Consider the following 13,594-nt stretch of genomic DNA (forward strand, 5'->3'; position numbering starts at 1 on the left):
GTGACATTGCACTGACTGGCACATTGACACTGGGGCACTGGAGAATCCGGGTGTCAGGCAGTCAGACACAGCACATGATACCGTAATTCCAATGTCCCTACACTAGAGCCTGCAGGATCCAAGTCACCTAAATAATAAGGTGGTATCTCAGAGTTGTTTCGGCTTACAATTCTCTCTTTAGGATGGATTTAGAACATTTTTTTTTCTTATTATTATTGATAGCTTTGATTTCTTCCACTGAGAACTGCCTATTCATATCCCTTGACCATTTGTCAATTGGAGAATGGCTTGGTTTCTTATAATGTTTTTTTTAAACTCTTACCTTTGTTTTGAAACCAATACTGTGTATTGGTTCCAAGGCAGAAGAGTGGTAAGGGCTAGGCAATGGGGGTTAAGTGACTTGCCCAGAGTCACACAGCTGGGAAGTGTCTGAGGCCAGATTTGAACGTAGGACCTCCCTTCTCTAGGCCTGACTCTCAATCCACTGAGCTACCTAGCTGCCCCCTGTTCTTATAAATTTGATTTAGTTCTTCATATATTTGAGAGATTAGACCTTTACCAGAGAAGTTTGTCATAAAAAAATTTTCCCCAGTTTGTTGCTTCCCTTCTAATCTTGGTTGCATTGGTTTCATTTTTACAAAAACTTTTTAATTCATTTTACATCTTGTAATTTTATCTATCTCTGGTTTGGTCTTAAATTCTTTTCTATGTTCACCTAATTTATTTATAATATCATTCTTTTTTATTTAGAATAATTTTCTGTGCTTACATGATTCATGATTCCCTCCTCCATTCCCCCCACTTTTGAATCCAACAAGCAGTTCCACTGGATTATACATGTATCATTGTTCAAAACTCATTTCCATATTATTCATATATGCAGTAGCGTGATCCTCATCAAACATCAAAATTCCAACATCAAAACCCCAATCATATCCCTATCACATTATGTGATTGATCACACATTTTTCTAATGCATTTCAATTTCCACAGTTCTTTCTCTGGATGTGGACAGCATTCTTTCTCACAAATTCCTCTGGATTGTGCTGGGTCATTGCATTACTGCTACTAGAAAAATCTGTTACATTCGATTGTGCCACATGGCATCAGCCTCTGTGTTCAATGTTCTCTTGGTTCTGCTGGTTCTGGGCATTCCAGTTCACATGGAATTTAAATTCCTTTCTTTCCCACAGATCTGACAGGTATATACTATTCTATGTTCACCTAATTTATTTATGATTTTACTTTTATATTTAAGTCATATACCCATTTTTAATTTATGTTGGTATAGGGTGTAAGATGTTGATCTAAATCTAATTTTTCCCATGCTGTTTATTAATTTTCTCAGTAGCTTTTGTCAAATAGTGAGTTTTTATTACCAAAGCTAGCATCTTTGGGGTATCGAACAGTAGATTGCTTAGGTCATTTACCCTAGGCATTCCATTGATCCACCCTTCTGTTCTTAACCAGTACCATTTTGTTTTGATGATCATTGCTTTAGAGTACATTTTAAGATCTGGTACCTCTAGGCCTCCATCCTTTACATTTTTTTTCATTATTTCCCTTGATATTCTTGATCTTTTGTTCTTCTGAATGAACTTTGTTATAGTTTTTTTTTCCTAATTCAGTAAAAAAGTTTCTTGGTAGTTTGATAGGTTTGGCACTAAATAAGTAAATTACTGATTGTCATTTTTTATTATATTAGCTCTTCCTACCCATGAGCAATTAATGTTTTTCTGATTGGTTAGATCTAGTTTTAATTGTGTGGAAAATGTTTTGTAGTTGTTTTCATATAATTCCTATGTTTGTCTTGGCAGATAGATTCCTAAGTATTTCATACTGTCTAGGGTGATTTTAAATGGAATTTCTCTTTCTAATTCTTGCTATCAGGAATATAAAATATACATATGTACTTTCTAATTTGATGGGCATGACACAGAATAAGTAAATTAATTTAGGTAATGTCATTTTTTATAATATTAAATAGGCCTATCCATGAGCAATTAATATTTTTTCAACTGTTTATATCTAGATTTATTTGGGTGAAAAGTTTTGTAATTATATTCATATAATTCCTGTGCTTGTCTTGACAGATAAATTCCAAATATTTTATATTATCTATGGTGATTTTAAATGGAGTTTCTCTTTTCAACTCTTGTTGTTGATTTTTGTTGGAAAATATAGAAATGCTGTTGATTTATGTGGGTTTGTTTTGTATCCTGAAACTTTGCTAAAGTTATTAATTATTTCCACTAGCTTTTTCATTGATTTTCTAGGATTCTCCAAGTAGACCATCATATCATCTGCAAAGAGTGATAGCTTGGTCTCCTCATTGCCTAAGGTTTATTGCCTTCAATTTCTTTTTCTTCTCTAATTGCTACTCCTAGGGTTTCTAGTACTGTGTTAAATAACAGAGGTGATAATGGGCATCCTTGTTTCACTCCTAATCTTATTGAGAAGGCTTCTAACTTATCCCCATTGCTAAAATAACCATTTTAAATATACACTATATTTTCTAAAGTTTCCTCCTTTGGTGGTAGTTGTATTTGTTGTGGATTTAGAAAACTGCTATTTACGCCGTGCTTAAGACATCTGTATTAATCACCCTCTGAAAAACCCATCTTCTATCATAGTGATTTATGTTCATATTTAATAGCCATAATTGTTAAATACTTGAATGAAATCATAAGGAGTTTTATGACAAAAATATCCTCTACTTATTTATATCAATTTTAGTACCTTAATAGTTTAGTTACCCATCAAATCAGTAACATACAGAAACATGCATCATGGGAAGCAAAAGTTCTCTCTCATTCTTTCTGCATAATAGTGACATGTTACTCCTGAGCAACAAACCTTACTCACATCACTGAGATATATAAACATTCATTTTTCACATTCAACTTGAGTGAAAGATTGAATGATATGAGTACAAAGGAAAGATATTACAAAAAATTCCTTACAAACAGTAACAATCAAAATAATGTGTTTAATGTACTACAAAATATCACAGAACTACCTTCATTTAAGCCCTTTCTTCCTCTATCCTGTAAGCCAACTGGATATGTTTGAGCGCAATAGTACTTATTGGCCTGGTAGGCACATATATTAATATCTTCAAAGACAGCCACTAAATATGCTTGGCTAGCCTCCTGAAGGGCACTAAGGGCTTTACTCTGGGATCTTAACTCTATTTTGAACTCTTGAGACATCTCCTTCACCAACAACTGAGAAGATGTTTCCTGATCAAAAGACCTGTTGACATCTGGTAATGACAAATCTCACAAAAGGCCCCAGTAAGAGGTCAGTAGCAGTGAGGCTTCTTCTGGCAGCCTTTGTGGCTGGCTGTTTTCACAGGGCCTTCCCTCTTGTAGACTTACCAGCCATCTGCTTTATACAAGTCATCTTGCCTTACCAAATGAACTGTCAATACTTCCTCCACTGTATTCACTGTTGATGCCTCTGCTTCTCTTCACTTATCACTGCTATTGACTCCACATCTCTCTTAGTTAAAAAGTTTTGGAATACACTGCATACCTTTATTTTTCTTTTATCTTTTTTGTGGCAGTCTCCACACTGTCTTTTTCTGAGTTTGCATTTTCATCTCCCCTTCACTATTTAAGTTTCCAATGATCAGGTTCCTTTTTTATTGTTTGCTCATTTCCCAGACTATTACTTGTCTTTGACTTTTATGTTAACATTAAGCTCTGTTCCTGGTGTAAGGAGGAAGGACATTTCCTAAAATGTCAGGATTTTTGGTACTACTGTTTTCAGAACTAAGTCTTGGCATTCGTGGTTTCTAAATGTCATAATTCCAAATGGGCATGGTCACTGCTTTCCCAGACCTTAACTGTTCCTTACCCAAGAAGGATCCTTGATCCCTTTTTGTTTCAAGTTACATTTTACCTCAGGGCTTTGATCTCTTTAAACTGAAAGTGATCCTCTCTACTGTTGAGCTGTGACTCAGAAGTGAGTGTACACAATGGAGTTGCCAAAATATATCCAGTCCTGAACCCAGAGCTAGCATAAGGGTTTCCTTCTAATCTCATTTTCACAGATTGCCCTACCCCCTTATTTAGTGACCACAGAGCTACTGAAGCTTTGACTGGTTTTTGCCTCCACCACCAAATTTCATCACTGCTATTGCATCCATATAAAGTCTAGTCAAGCCTCCAGTCCTGTGTTACAGATGTCTCTTGTAATTGGGATAGAATAAATTTTGGTTCACTCTGCTATTACAGAATGCAATTTGAGTCAGTATTTCAAAATTGTTTGGGGGAGAATGCTGGGAGAGGTTAGCAAGTCCTTCCTCTAGTTAAGTATCTTGGTTTCACTATCGTAAGTCCAAAAACGAAATAATATATCTTCTCCTCTGGGGAGGGAGGATGAAAATATACACAGATAATTTTAATATGGATAAGGAGTGAAAGGGAGAAGGAAGAAATCATAAAACATTTAGGAAAACTTGATAGCAAGAGAATATTAATAACGCCGAATTGAAGTGGGGTGGGGAAATATAAAAGACTTCCTAGAGGAATCACAATCTGGAGAGAGTCTTGAAGGGATATAAGAATTCTGAAAGAAAGGCATGAGGATAGAATTTTAGAAAGTTGAGGGTGAAGAAAAAGAAGTTTAGAGTACATTTTAGGCAAGTTGAGTTTTAGGTACTAGGTGAATGAAGGTAGTCATACTTAATAATCAGTTGAATATTTAAGATTGGAATTTCAGGCAATGATATTTATTTAAATAAGTGTCATGTGCAGTGACTATTATTTCTTTGTAGACAAAATAAACAAGAGAAGTAATGTAAAGGGTCTTAAACATTTTTACGTCCAAGAATTCTTTGGCATTCTTTTCAGAATAATATTTTAAATATAAAATTCATATTGTAAGGGAAACTGTATAGAAATACATTTGTCAAAATTATACAGAAAGAAGCAAAGGTATGAGTTATTGTTGGTTCAATCACATCTGACTTATTGTGACTATATGGATGATAGCACATCGGGCCCTTTTTTCCATTACTAGCTCAAGGATAGCCTAGGCTTTTTTGTTTCCATAAAATTATCTGGCCATCCAATCTTTTGCCATCTTTTTCTCCTTTTGTCTTCAATCTTTCCCAGGATCAGGATGTTTTCCAATGAGTCCTGTCTTTTTATTATATAGTCAAAGTATTTAAGCTTCAGCTTCAGTATTTGACCTTCTAATGATTGGTCTGCAATAGTTTGTTTAAGTACTAACAGTTTGATCTCCTTTTCCAAGAGAATCTCAAAAATCTTCTCTACCACCCGATTTTGAAAGCATCAACTTTGTGACTCTCAGCTTTTCTTATAGTCCAGCTCTCACAGCCACATATTACTACTTGAAAAAGAATAGGTTAAATTGCATGGACTGTTGCTAGGAAGGAAAGTGCTCTGCTTTTTAGTTTGTTCTTCAGATTTGCCATATTTTCCTTCCAAGGAGAAAGTGCCTGTAATTATCTTTGAGCCCAAGAAATGAGAAATGAAATCAAATTTTGATAGAAAAAAAGGAATGGTTGGACTGTTGTCATTTTGGGGGAGAAGAATTAGGAATTAAGAGATAAGGAGATATTGAGGAACATGATTAATGGAAGAAAAAATGATGTAGCTATTCTTCCGAGTTTGTGTTCCTTCAAGATTTTTTGTTATGAAGAATACAGTGAAACAATACTGGTTTAGAGGAGGACATTTTGTGTAATATGTACTTTTGAACTTTATATTACCTTTAGAATATCTTTAGATATGACATTAAAAATTCCTCTCATTCATTTCTGGGCCAATATCATGATTCATCATTAATGAATCATGGCTGATGATGAGTCAACGAATAACCCATCCAATGTCATTCTATAACAATCTGGACATTTTCTGTTTCCATACTTTTTATGAAGGTGATACCTTTGATACCTGTGATACAGTAGAAGGTAGGCATATGTCTTATTAGTGATTGATATGATCTTGATCAGCTTCCTTTTATAATAGTACTGCTGATAATATTTTTCAACCTCAAATATTCCATATTTTTAAAAGATATATTGAAAATTAACATTTGAGTGCCTTAACATTTTATTGCTGATAAAACTGATTTATTTTGCTTATATTTTATGATCTAGCTGTCATTCTTTTGAATAATATTTCTTATTCCCTATCTAACATCTGAGGCCCTGTGGTATTAGAATTAATTTACTATGTTCATTTTCCTAATTTTGGGGGAAAACTTCACTCTTTCCTTCTATTTTCCATGGCTTTCAAAAAGTAATGAAACCAAGCTTTTCCTGAACTAATTTCAGTTCTCTTTTAGCTATCATCTCTGTCATAAGTTTTATTCTGACTAAGCTTTTTTTTAAAGGAATATTTGCTTTCATTAATTTTCCATCTTTCAGAGTCAATAACTTGCTTAAAAGAACTATTGTAATTTTAAATGTTATCTTCTTGACACTTTTAACCTTTAATTTAATTTGGTATTGGTTCTGGCCTTTATTCCAACTAGTGCATGATCTGATAACTTAAGATAAACAACCAGTTCTGAAATGACTCACATCTCTGTACCATGTCATTTTCCATCTGTTATGATTTATTCATTTTTATTTTAAGTTTGTTTCTTCCTCTCAACATATTCAGCATGTTTGGACCATTTTCCTTGAAGAATATTTTCCTAAAGTACAGTTCATAGTGTTATTAATGTAAAGCTTCGGGGACCTGAGAGTTCAGCTAGGATGACCTCTTTGCTTTACAAATGAAAATTTTAGAGGACCTGAAAGCTAAAATGATTTGCCAAGTTCACATAGACAGTGTAGGATGAAGTAAGGATTTAAAGCAGAGTACTCTGCCTCTAAAACCAGTGTCCTATCCAAGTTTTGTGGTTTCTTAATAGATAAATCTTGTTTTATTTAGCTTAATATCTTACTACCAAAATCCTATATTCATGCATTTTGATCATCTTTGTCTGGATTTGATTCCTGGTAGATTAGACTTCCTCAGCATCTTAATAAATAATTCTACCAATTTTACTAATTCATTTATTTGTTGCTCCTAAATCTTGTGACTGCAAAAATTGTTGAGCTTAATTTTCTCTAATAGCTTTTGGGATCATCAATCAGAGCAAACAAAGATATCTTTTAAATCACTATTAAATTAATTTGACATAAATAACTATCATTGATGTTTGGAAATTATTATTCTTAGTATCATATGATACCTTTTCTGTCACTCTGTTTCCATTATCATGGCATCAGAAAGATCAACAAGCATATTGTGTTTTGCTTGTGTGATGGATTTCTATTTACTTCATTCATAGGGAGATATTTATTGATCTCTACTCCTAGCTAACATTGTCTCAGAAGATATTTAGAATCATCCCTTGAAAACACATGGTGTTCCAGAATTTGAACTCCACTGGTATTACTTTTGCCAAATGAAATTTAATATGGTTAAATATAAAGTTGTAGAACAAAATGAGGAACAGTTGAGGATGATTATGGAGAAGATTTCCATTTGATATAAGAATATTTTCAAGTATTTGAATTTTTTCAAAAGGGCTATCTCATTAAGTAGGAAATGTCATCTTTACTAGATGTATTCAAGAAGTATATGGGTGATATGTATCTATATCCATCTATATGATCTATATCAATTGATAGCAATGTAAATATATATATATATATATATATATATATATACAGAACTATAGATATATCTATATTTGGTAATCTACAGCCACGTAGATAGATTGATAGATTGATGGATAGATATGGAGATGAAGATAGTGATGGAGATGCAGATAGATGTATACTTGTTTGGCAGTAGGATGTAGAAAAAAAAATGGACACCAACCTAAGTGGAAGATGATCTGGATTAAAGACCTAGAGTCTACACTTACTGGGACTTACCTTGGGAAATCTACTAATGCTTTAGTTTCTTCAAATGAAGAATTTTTTTCTTTTAAATGAAATCATCATAATACTTGATAATTATAATGATTAGCTTAGAGTCCTTTTAAGGAAGATGCCCCACAAGCTCATTATTCTTGGTATTTCCTTTAAGCATTCCTTTCATGTTTATCCCTCTGTATCTAAAAATGTAGGAAAACTGTAAAAATTTAGGTACCCCCAAGTGAAGAGTTCTTCTGCCTTTTAGTTAGTCCTTCTCATCTTTAAGCCACTTTTCCCTACTATTTCCAGAAGCAAAACCATTTCATTTGTAAAAGATCCCAAAGTTTTAGTTTTTTTTTAATACTTTTTCATATCTAACTTACCTCATAGTGCCTGGTTTAAAAAAAAGGCAATTACATAGTTGTAGTTTACCTTTCTTTACATACTATTTCTAAAGGGGAGAGGTTGTTTAGTCATTACCTCTAAAAGAATTTGAGGTCAACTCTATTCACAGTATGTGTGTGTGTGTGTGTGTATATATATATATATATATATATATATATATATACACATACATATATATATGTATGTGTATATATATATAACATTTGTAAAAGTCACATTTAAAACAATGACATATCTCTTAAATATTAATATATAAAATTTTTATCTATTAGGATAAATGCATAATAGATAGTCTGACATAAATTTTCATAAGGATTATATTTTCTTTCTGAAGAATTCAAAAGCTTTATTACAGAGTACAAAGTAAACCCCTATTGGTAGTAGGCTCTCAGTAACCCCAGAATGACGATTGTCTTTGTGTGTTTTCATCTATGGATAGATGAGTGTGCACAAAGACACTTGTGCGTGAAGGAGATTTAAGTGGAAGAGTCTATGCACAGGGACAGTCCCACTCTCTCAGCTTTAGAAGTCTGGGTCAAGTGGCATGAAAAATCATTACACCTGGAGACTTCCTCAGCAGCATTGGATGGCCGCATTGTCTTTTGTGCTCCAACACGCCCTAAGCACTCTACAGTGCTTTCCTGCCTCGCCATCTCAGCTGTTGAACCTTCTTGTTGGTTTCTTCCGTCTGTTTGGCCAAAGCAGTCTTCACATGCTGGGTGAGCAAAGCCCTGGTTCACCAGGGGTCTACGACCAGATGGCTACCCTCACAAGGTTTGGCTGGCCTGTCGAAGCCGTTGCCCGGGGTGTGGCCACTGCCGCATGCTAGCAGCTACTGGGAGCCACAAGTGAGAGCTGGGTGTCAGGTAGGGGTCAGAGGCTGGAGAGCTGCCCTAGGAGGGCACAACAAGCCCTGCATACCAGAGATACTACCCCTCTCTGAACACACCATACACCCCATAACAATGCATTTAAAAGTTTTTGTTCTTTTTTTCTTAGATTTATCTGAAGACAGTTTCAAGATGGTTTACTGATTGATAAATGCTTTCTGTTTTGCTAACAAAATAACTTGGGCTGCACAATTGTACTTTTCTGAACAAATATGCAATTATAAATTACAAATACTTTATTCTAGGTTCCCCTCCTCTCATTTGAATCAGTAGATTTTTTACCCAACAAAAATCTACATCAATTTTTATTATCTAATTTATATATTTTCCAATGGATAATAAGTTGCTGAAATTACCATTATCCTGAAATTTAAATTTAGCTAATAATTTTTTAAAAGTCTAAAACTATTTAAATGAGATATTTTTAACTCTAGGACCATTCATTCAATCATAAAGTTAACACTAACAAACTAAGGACAACACACTCAGGGAGTTAAAATATAAAGATACAACAAATGACATCAATAATAAAATTGAATAATATTTACATGTTCATTTATGTTTGGGAAATGACTTTCCACATAGCAAGGCTGTGCTATAGATAGTAAAATTTATAATCGAATGGATGATATAGTCAGAACCTCTGATAATTGATAACCAAATAATCACAAATGCATTACTTGCCTCTTACTTCATCTGTTAAATGATGATTATACTGCTTGTCCTACCTACTTCACAATATCATTTTGTTGTGAAAGGAATGATTGGAATGAAAATGTAGAATGTCTGATGGTAGGGAAGAAAAAATGGGGAAAATATATTGCTATAACACAAATAAATGAATAAGTATTTGAAGATAGATTGCTTTTTTATAATTACATATAATTAAAATTTTATCTGGAAATATTTGTGCCATTATCCTAGAATATATATATATATATATATATATATAAATTTTCTTTTTGACTGTCAATTAACTGGGACTAAGTTAGAAACTTGATTTCCTGTTACTCTGAAACTGATCCTGGTTTGAATTGGTGATACTTAATATAATTTAAAATAGTCCAAAATGTCTCTTCCCTTAACTCATTGGAAATTTACAAATGTGTGATCATATCCCTTATCCAGGTTGTGAAGTCACCAGGTATGTCAGAAAAATCTTGTTCCATTGTTTATTGAAAACTATATTTTAATTAATAGTGAATCTTATCTTAAATTAATTGGTGAATTTAACTATATAGAAACTAAGTAAATTTAAAATACCAAAAAAATTACAACAACAAGCCAAAGAAATCATTCAAAATATCATGTATAAGTGGAGAAATATGCAGACACTAAAGATAATGTGTTGTTGTGAGTGGCAGTTATAAAAAGTGAGTTTGGCAAGATGAGAAAGGCACAGCTCTTAATGAGCTAAAGAGCTGGAGAGAAAGACTAGCCCAGATGGTGCTAAATCAAAAAACAACCCCCCCCCAAAATCCTAATCAATTGAAAGAAATTGACTCCTCCCTATTCAATCCTTAAAGACTCCATAGAGAGTGATCTTTATGAAGGAGGTAATGGAGACTCCATGAGCTCTTAACCATTCTATATAGAGAGAGAACCTTTGTCCAGAAAAAATAAATATCCCCCCTGTGAGTCATTTGTTACCCAGAAGCCTCTGATATTTGTCATTTGACTCTAGATTTCTCAGAAATAACTATCAGATAATCAAAATTTTGACCGACATCAGTGTTAGCTCTCTTCTGCCAGGTAGCATATGAACATTCTAAACTAAGATCTTCAGGAAACTGTCAGTTAATGTGAAGAATCAAATTTAAATCTCAAAGACTTATTAAGGCAAGCTATTAAAGGTAATGTTGGATACAATGCCCTAAAGTTTGAAAAGAAAAACATCAATATTTTAGTCAAATAGACTAGACTTTCCAGTTCAATGTCTATGAACTCTACCTAAAATTCCACATCAGGACATCATGTCACTTTCCTTGGCTACTTAGTTCTTCCTTTCTAGCACTATATAAAAATTGTTGGCTTTTATAAATGAACAGATGGACTCAAACTAAAGAGGAAAGGAACAAAAAGAAAAGAAAGCACATTTGCTTGAGCACACAAAATAGGAAAATAGATGAGGTTCTTTACTGATATCACTATGTAGACCTGAAAATATTATAAAACATAGCACCAAGTAATGGATTGAAAACCAGTTTCATGATTTATGTCTTGCTAATTTATGTCTTAGTATGTTGAATTTCAGAACAATGGAGTATGTCTGTAGAAACTAGAATATATTTATCTAAGTGATTCCTAGGGAAAGTAAATTGATATTTTTCAGCTCAGTTTAATAAGATGTAAAATGGGAGTAATATGGACTTTTTATAGTGATGAGTAATTAAATCTCTTGGCAAAAGATAAAGTGGTATAGTTGCTAATGTATATTTATGTGCATCACTACCTATGTATATTATGTAAAACATCACTTTAGTTTTGTAAAAAGAAGCCTGCTACTGAATAAAGTAAAACATTAAAAAAGTCTATATCTAGTATATGTTAATATGGGATTCTGGAAAGTTAACAAGCTTTTCTAAAAGGTACAAAGGAGGAAAATGGCAATGACCAACAAAGGCCTTTATGCACTATGCAGTTGCAAGGCAAACTATAAGAAGATACTCTTTTACAGCAGTCAGAGGTGGTAAGCTCCCTAGTATTTGGCTTGTGCATCAGGTGAATTGTAATTGAATCCTTCTCATTTTCTGTCACAAAATAAAGCAACAAAAAAGGACTTTGATTTAGAAATATAAAGTTGTATTTGGTTTTGAAATTTGATTTTAAAGCTATAGACTTTTTGGTTGATGGTGTCATTTGTTTAATATTTTAAATTACTAGATTTTGTTGCCTACTTTCTAACCACAACAACGAAATTTAGATAAAATGAGTCTCCAAGACAAAAGGAATTAGGTTTATTATAAAAAGGCCAGGTCTCACAATAAAGTCAGATTTCTGGTCAAGACCAAAAGACCCCAAGTACTGTGAGAAACCTTCCTATATACCCCAAAGAATATCACAACTTATATGCCATTACAAAAATAATTCAGAACAGTGATAAAAATAGAGAGATGTGGATTGGTTGAAGTAATCAGGAAATACTTCTCATTTTTAGAAGAAGTTACTTGATAGAAAAGGGGGTGTCGGGAAGCCTGAACCCTACTTTCTAAGCCTGATGATTTCAAGAATGATGTTTACTAAGATGATTAGGGTAAAGAGGAGGTAACAGGTCTTAAAATAGGGCAAAAGCCTGATGATGTATAGTAGGGTGTATATAAAGGTGAAGGGGTGTTCCCAGGCTTCTAACCAAGGCAATAGCCTCTATGCTAATGAAGACCTAGTCACAAGTTCAAGACCATGATTGCTAATGGTGCATGATATAGCAATTTTGAGGCTAAGGCTAAAACAGAGACCTGTGCTTACAATGATTAGCTATATTCAAACAGTTATATTATTTTACAATTGTGAAGATTGGATTTAGCTATCTCCTGATTGTAATAATGAAGGTACTTAGTGCTTCCTTTATTGGGAAGATTGAATTATAATACATAATCTCTTTTTAGATTTTAATCTACAAAAGTGTTAACTCAGTATTTGAAGTAGATCTACCCATTTTAACTACAAAAAGGTATTAACTAACTACAGAAGGCGAACTAACCAAAAAAAAGTGTTATCTAACCAAAAAAGGTATAATCTAACCAAAGAAGTTGTGAACTAAAGAGTGGGCAGTCCTGGAGAGGAATATCTGCTTTTATTGGTAGATGTGAAATTTAGGGGAGGTGACACAAGAGGAAAAGATCTTTAAATAGAGGACCACAAGAGAGAAAAAAAGATAGAACTGTGACTCTGAGTTGGACTGGAGGATCAGTCTCTCTACTTTGGAATGAAGAAGAATCACTCAGAGGAGAGACTGGAAGATAGACACTTGGATGGAGTTTTAAATACATTTAAGAACTAGAGTATTATGGAGATGTAGAAGAGCAAATTTCAGATCTATATAAGACAAAGCTTGGTAAAAATTAGAACTTTCCCTAAATGCAATGATTTGCTTCAGAATTTGAAAAAACTGTAAAGCCTTGGAGAGTTCTTTACCTATTCCTGTTTGGAGACAATTGGAATTAAGAGAGAAGTCTGATGAGGAACTAAGAAGTAATAACTCAACCTACTGTACATAGTTGATATTTAATACCTATTATGTTGTCATTATTATTCAATCATTTCAGTTTTGTATGACTTTTCATGACCCAATTTTTGAGTTTTCTTGTCATAGAAAAGGGAATGATTCAGCATTTCCTTCTCCAATTCATTTTATAGATGAGGAAACTGAAATGAAAATTATTAAGTGAATTGCCCTGTATCAGGTAAC

General features: G+C 33.4%; 1 pseudogene; it reads right to left on the reverse strand.

Moving 5' to 3' along the window:
* Nucleotides 1-3,025: 3,025 nt before the first annotated feature.
* On the reverse strand, nucleotides 3,026-3,405 carry LOC130458463 (uncharacterized; annotated as a pseudogene).
* Between the last annotated feature and the right edge of the window lie 10,189 nt (nucleotides 3,406-13,594).

The sequence above is a fragment of the Monodelphis domestica genome, chromosome 3 (genome assembly GCF_027887165.1).
Source record: "Monodelphis domestica isolate mMonDom1 chromosome 3, mMonDom1.pri, whole genome shotgun sequence".
Lineage (NCBI taxonomy): Eukaryota > Metazoa > Chordata > Mammalia > Didelphimorphia > Didelphidae > Monodelphis > Monodelphis domestica.